This window comes from Pan troglodytes, chromosome 1, assembly GCF_028858775.2.
Source record: "Pan troglodytes isolate AG18354 chromosome 1, NHGRI_mPanTro3-v2.0_pri, whole genome shotgun sequence".
Lineage (NCBI taxonomy): Eukaryota > Metazoa > Chordata > Mammalia > Primates > Hominidae > Pan > Pan troglodytes.
Genome location: NC_072398.2, coordinates 146793769 through 146800072, shown reverse-complemented (window position 1 = coordinate 146800072; position 6304 = coordinate 146793769). Strand labels below are relative to the sequence as shown.

The window sequence follows — 6304 nt, the reverse complement described above, 5'->3', positions numbered from 1 at the left end:
CTCTGTCCCTATTGCATGAAATAAGTATGCTTTGCTGTAGAAAAGAAGGAAACCAAACAAATCATTAGTACCAATCTGGAAATGGAAAGAAAGGGCATCCCCATGACACCACTGGGTCCCTGGACTGATACCTTCCAAGGTCAACCCCACATCTCTTCCTCCTACTCTTGTGAACCAATAAATTATCTTTTTTGCTTAAAGTAGTATATGAGTTGGGTTGCTATACCTTGAAGCCAGAATGTGCTAGTAAAAGTATTCCGTATGTATTAAAAAGAATGGTTGGTCCTGATTCAAGGCCAGCAGTTTGCTGAAGCTGTTGGTTTCAAGCAGGAGACTAAATAATTGTCTTTTCATGGTCTGTTGGACATCTTATAACTTCGGAAATGTAATGTCCAATTCATTAGAAATAAACATCTGGAAAAAAAATAATGGACAAATATACTGATATAGAAAATGATCACAATAATTATTAAATGAAAAAGGTCAAATTACACAATAGTGTTTTTGGTAGTATTCTATTTGGGTATATAGTGTGTTTTGTGTGATTTTTATGTTGCCTTATTTTATTTCATCTTATTTTGTTTTTAGTAAATGACTAGAGAACAACTGGAAGAATACTTAACACACTGCTGGCAGGAGATGGGATTGGGAAATCCCCCAATTCTGAACCATTTACTGACGATGAGCATGTATTACTTTCATAATAAAATACTAAATTAAAAAAGGAAAGAGAAGAAAGTTAGTCACTGAATGTACCAGATACTTGCCTGCCCCCAACTTCCTGGTTTCCTTGTTAGGGAGAAAAGATAGTTAGAGATAGCAAACAGAACAGGTTCCATGGTTAAGCCAACCAAAACTATATTGACTGAGTCAGTAATTCAGTGAGATATGGACAGACCTAAGTATGTACAACTGAGAGAGTTTGCATCACAGGGAATTAAATGCCCAAAGTCTAACCAGTCAATAAAAATACAAAAAGGGTTAAAAAAGCAATCATTCATGTTGAATCCTCACAGTCTAGGGGTGAGGAGTGCAGAATCCTACTCAAGGTACTGAATGGAGACTTGGCATCAACTGTCTAGAATTTAGAGGGAGGCTTAGCAGGTGCTCAGAATGTGCAGCATCACCACTTCCAGTTATGTGGGCTGCAGAAAAGCCCCATTAAACAGTCACTTAAAAGGGAGATACTAAAGGAGAGGAGTGCCTGGAGAGGAAGCAAAGAGGGGGTTAGCAAGTCAATGCAAGTTAAGAAGGCTAATCCAGGCCGGGCGCAGTGGTTCACGTCTGTAATCCCAGCACTTTGGGAGACCAAGGCGGGTGGATCACCTGAGGTCTGGAGTTTGAGACCAGCCTGGCCAACATGGTGAAACCCCACCTGTACTAAAAATACAAAAAATTAGCCGGGTGTGGTGGCAGGCGCTTGTAATCTCAGCTACCTGGGAGGCTGAGGCAGGAGAATCGTTTGAACCTAGGGAGCAGTGAGCCAAAATCACACCATTGCATTCCAGCCTGGGCAACAAGAGTGAAACTCCATCTCAAAGAAAAAAAAAAGAAGGCTAATCCAGAGGCAGAAGCCCACCCCAAATGGCAATGGAATGGATTCCAAGGGGATAGTTTTGATGAATTATGTTACATTATTTAAAGATTCAGAGTAAAGGATGCCCCAGGACTTTGTAAATCATTAGAGAGGCAACAAGAAAGTGTGTATCTTTCCACTGATTCACATGACACCAACTTCCGGGAATTAATAAAAGAAAGTTTAAGTATCTTGGTAATAACTCACAAATTTCACACACACACAAAAAGGCATGTAGCAAACAATCAGAGATGAGTTGATTTTCTTAGAACTAATGTACCAGAGAGAATATGAGGAGAAAGGGACTGAGTCAGAGGCAGAATCAGGTACTATTTTCAGAAAACAGAAGCCTTGGACACAAACCAAAGGGCAGGCAATGTGTATGCAATCGGCACTGAGACCAAGTCCCAAATCAATCTCTCTAGTAACAGCTGCACACAGAGATAGCAAATCATTATCTTACCATCTAAGGATCTAAGATAAATATTGCGCGACAACATAGCTCTTCCGCAAAGAAAGCTTGTACCAACAGGCGCCTTGCCTCTGAGTTCAGACTCTCTTTCTATCCTCTCTGTTGATCTGCAGACTGTAGTGACAAAGTCGTCCCCAACCCAGGAAGCCTACTTGCCATACTAATCACATCTGAACATGCTCAACTGTTTGGAAACTCTCCTATCCTAGCAGCTAGAGGTAGAGGCAGAACTCGAGCACAAGTCTTCATCTGACTTCAAATTTGGCTTTTTTTTTTTTTGTCTTCTAAACTAGGATCTATTTCAACCCAGACAATGCATCCATCCACATCCATCTAACCAGGAAACTCTCAGGCACTGTGCCTGGTGGTGGAGAGACAGAGTCAATAAGACATTATAGAAACAGATGCGAGTGTAATGCTGCCATTATAATTACAGGGCCATGGACTTATTGCTTCACTTTCTAAGCCTCAGTTTCCTCAGCTTAAAATTGTAGCTGAAGATAGGTACTTTCGACAGTTGTATTGGGGATGAGAAATAATGTAAGTAAATTCCCTGGAATGCTCAATAAGTAACACATTACTATTATGAAAGACTACTAGAGGAGGAGACCTAACTGAAGGTTTTGGTGTAGTGCAATTAGTGCCATGACATAAGAAAGCATGGGATGTTACAGAAGAAGGGAAGGTTTCTAAATCAATATTGAGGGAAGGTGTAAAATGAAGTTCCAGAATTTGAAGGATGAGTAGGAGTTGGCTAAAAGGGGAAGGGAGGAAGAGCATTTCTGGCCAAGAGAAAGCAACGTGTACTAAGGCATGGAGGTGTGAAGTGCCATTACGTGTGGTTTTGGAAGATCCATACAAATGGAAATAAAGAATGGGTTTAAAGGTTTGGATGGATGTGACACTAGAGGGATGGTGAGGGGCCAGAACATGAAGAGCCTTGTGTGGTAAGCAAATGCCAGTGTCACAGAAGCTTCCTATGTATGCCCCACAATCTGTATAGCCTGCCTCCTCAGGCAATCCACCCTGCTAAATTATGTGTTTATCCTTCCTTTGCTTTAATTTACATAGCTGCCTAAGAGTTTTTGTTTGCTTGTTTTAACATGGATAAAAAATAAGTTGTATAGAATAATTTATCTGCAACCATTCATATTAGCATGTGTTTGTTCTCTATTAATCTGTAATTTAGCAAATTGTATCCATTTGATTTTCTAAAGTTAGACCATCCTGTGTTCCGAGAGCAAACTCAATTTGTTTAAATAATGTATTTAGTCATAATATGTTATCTTCTGTGCATTGCTGGATTACATTTTTATACTTTTTTGCAGTTTTGCTTCTACATTCATGAGTGAAGTTGGTTTGTCATTTTTTACCTCTTGTATCATCCTTCTATAGTTTGCTATATATAATACATATTTTTTCCATGGAATGAGGCCATTATATTTTTTATTGGGGTGTTTTTCCTTGTTTCAAGTTTTTGCAAGCGTGCCTTACATTGGAATTCTGTTTTTTAGGTGTTTATTAATAGTCACCTATAAAGTCACCTGGGCCAGGTCTTTGTGTAAGATTTTAAAGTTGGTGAACCAATTTCTTTAAGGACTTTACAATGACTCTGAATTTCTATTTCTTCCCGAGTTTGTTTTGGTAACTTACTTTTTTTTCTAATAATTTGACCATTTTGTCTAAATCTTCAAATGTGATACCAAGTTGTTTGTACTAGTTTACCATTTTTTTTACTTCTCTGAATTTTTTAAATTCCTAACATTTTTGTTGTCATCTTTGTCTTCTTCTTCCGCCTCTTCCTCCTTCCTCTTTCTTCTTTCTTTTAGTTCAACCAGGCCAGATCAATGAATTTTACTCACTTCTTCGAAAACCTTAATTTTGGCATTGTTGATCTTTTTTATTTTATACTTTTTTCTATTACATTAATTTCTAGGCTTATCCTTATTATTTTCTTTCTTCTGCTCTCTTTAAATTAATTCTATTTTTTAAAATAATTTCTCATGAATGCTTAGCTCAGCAATATTCAGCCTTTCTCAGTTTCTAGTATAAGCATTTATGACTTAAAATTCCCTCTAAGCCTCTTTTAACCATTTGTTTTAGTGAAGTTGGTAAAGTGGATTTTATTATTGTTTGATCCTAAACATTTTCTATTTTGCATTATGATTTACTCCTTGATTGATGAGTTATTCAAAAGTTTCTGAATTTTCTAAATTTTTAAAACATAACCTTTTAGCTAAAGATATCTTTATTAATTGAATTGTGGTCAAAAATATAATGTGTTTAAGATGAGTTTCTTAAAAGTGGTTGAGACTTGATTTATAGCCTAATTCATGATAAATTATTGTAGTGTTTCTTGCATAACCAAAACTAATTTGTATACCTTAATTTGGAGTGTAGAAATATATATGTTCAGTAGATTAGCTTTCTGTATTGCTTAAATTAATCATATCCTTAATGCTTTTGTTCCATTTTACCTATCAATTATTGAGATATATATATTTAATGACTCACAATAGTGGAGAATTCAACAGTATCTCCTTGTAAGTATGTCAAATTCCCCTTTATCTTATTGAAGTTAGGTTATCAAGTTTTAAACTTTAGAATTTTTTCCACCTGGGGAGTTAAACCTCTTATCATTATTAAATAATCTCTTTTGTCTATCATAAGGTTTTTTTGCCATAAAATCTATTTTACATTTTATATATATAGACATTCCAACTCTTTTTTCTTAATATTTGCTTAAAATATATTTTTCTATTCTTTTACTTTCAACTATTCTTTCTCAATGTCTTAGGTATGTCTCTTATAGAAAGCACAAACATAGATTTTGTTTCTTTTATCCAATAGATTTTGGTTTTTTTAATCCAATCTCACAGCTTCCCTTTCAACTGGGTTTATTTCATTGATAAATTTACTCCTGTCATCAGTTTTTTAACTTTCTCTTTTTTCTGGCTTTCCTGTTTCTTTTTTCTCCTTCTTGCCTCTTTTCAATTGATTAAATTAATTTTTTCTTTTTTTTTTCGAAATGGAGTTTCTCTCTTGTCGTCCAGGCTAGGGTGCAATGGTGTGATCTTGACTCACTCATTGCAACCTCCACCCCCTGGATTCAAACAATTCTCCTGTTTCAGCCTCCCGAGTAACTGAGACTAGAGGCACGCCCGTCACCATAATACCCGACTAACTTTTTTTGTATTTTTAATAGAGATGCGGCTTCACAATGTTGGCCAGGCTGGTCTTGAACTCTTGACCTCAGGTGATCCGCCCACCTTGGCCTCTCAAAGTGCTGGGACTATGGGTGTGAGACACTGCGCCGCCCGGCAGATTAAATTTCTTAAGTCCCAACTTTCCCCCTCTAGTTTTGAAGGTATAGGCTTTACTTCTCTTCTGTTAAGTAGTTCCTTTGAAATCAGAACATGGATACTTAAACCTAACAAACTCTACATTTACAATCTTTATAATCTTCCCAAATACGCAAAGAGCTAAGAATGTTTTAATGCCTATCAGCACTTCCACTTTACCAGCTATTATTTCTGAACCCCACAAGTTACACTTCATTGTTTATTTATATGGTTTTCACCAGCAGTATGTTTACCCAACTGTTTGTCTTTTACTTTACTCAGTGTGTTTTTTGTATCTCAGACTTTCCTTTTCAGATCATTTTCCTTCTGTTTGAAGACATGCTAAGAAGTTCCATTATTAAGAGTTTTTTAGTGTTAAACTTTTTAAGTGTTTATCTAAACAGCCTCTATTTCATCCCCATGTTGAAAAATAGTCGTGGCAGAGAAAGTCAGTATTACTGAATATCCACGTGATTCTCTATATTTCCCACTCTCCCTTGCAGTTAGTTTGGGACCTTGTGACTTATTCTGGCCAATGAACTATGACTAGAAGTGATAAGTTTCACTACTAGACAAAGACAGCTGGGACCTGTGCTCTTGCGCATCCCCTTTCCCTTCTGCAGTGATCTCACATGTCCCTACAGCACTGGATGTTGGAGCTACAGAGGGCAGCCCTCTCTCAGCCTGAGTCCCTAGTAATGGTGTGAGCAGAGCTCCATACAACCCATGCTGGATGTGTAACGTGAAATGTTTCAGAGTTAATTGTTGATTGACATGAGAGGCCACAGAGGTTTCAGAGTTAATTTTTTACCAAAGCATAATGTAACATATTCTGACCAATAATTTTAATGGGTAAATAATTCTATTTGAGAGTTACTCTCTCAATACATTAAAAATATTTTCCCACAATCTTCT

At 36.8% G+C, this 6304-nt stretch overlaps 1 non-coding gene across 1 annotated transcript; it reads left to right on the top strand.

Moving 5' to 3' along the window:
* Nucleotides 1-279: 279 nt before the first annotated feature.
* LOC112207346 (small nucleolar RNA SNORA2/SNORA34 family) lies at nt 280-416 on the top strand. The gene has a single exon (XR_002941775.2). It is a non-coding gene; the product is annotated as a small nucleolar RNA SNORA2/SNORA34 family (small nucleolar RNA).
* Nucleotides 417-6304: the final 5888 nt, after the last annotated feature.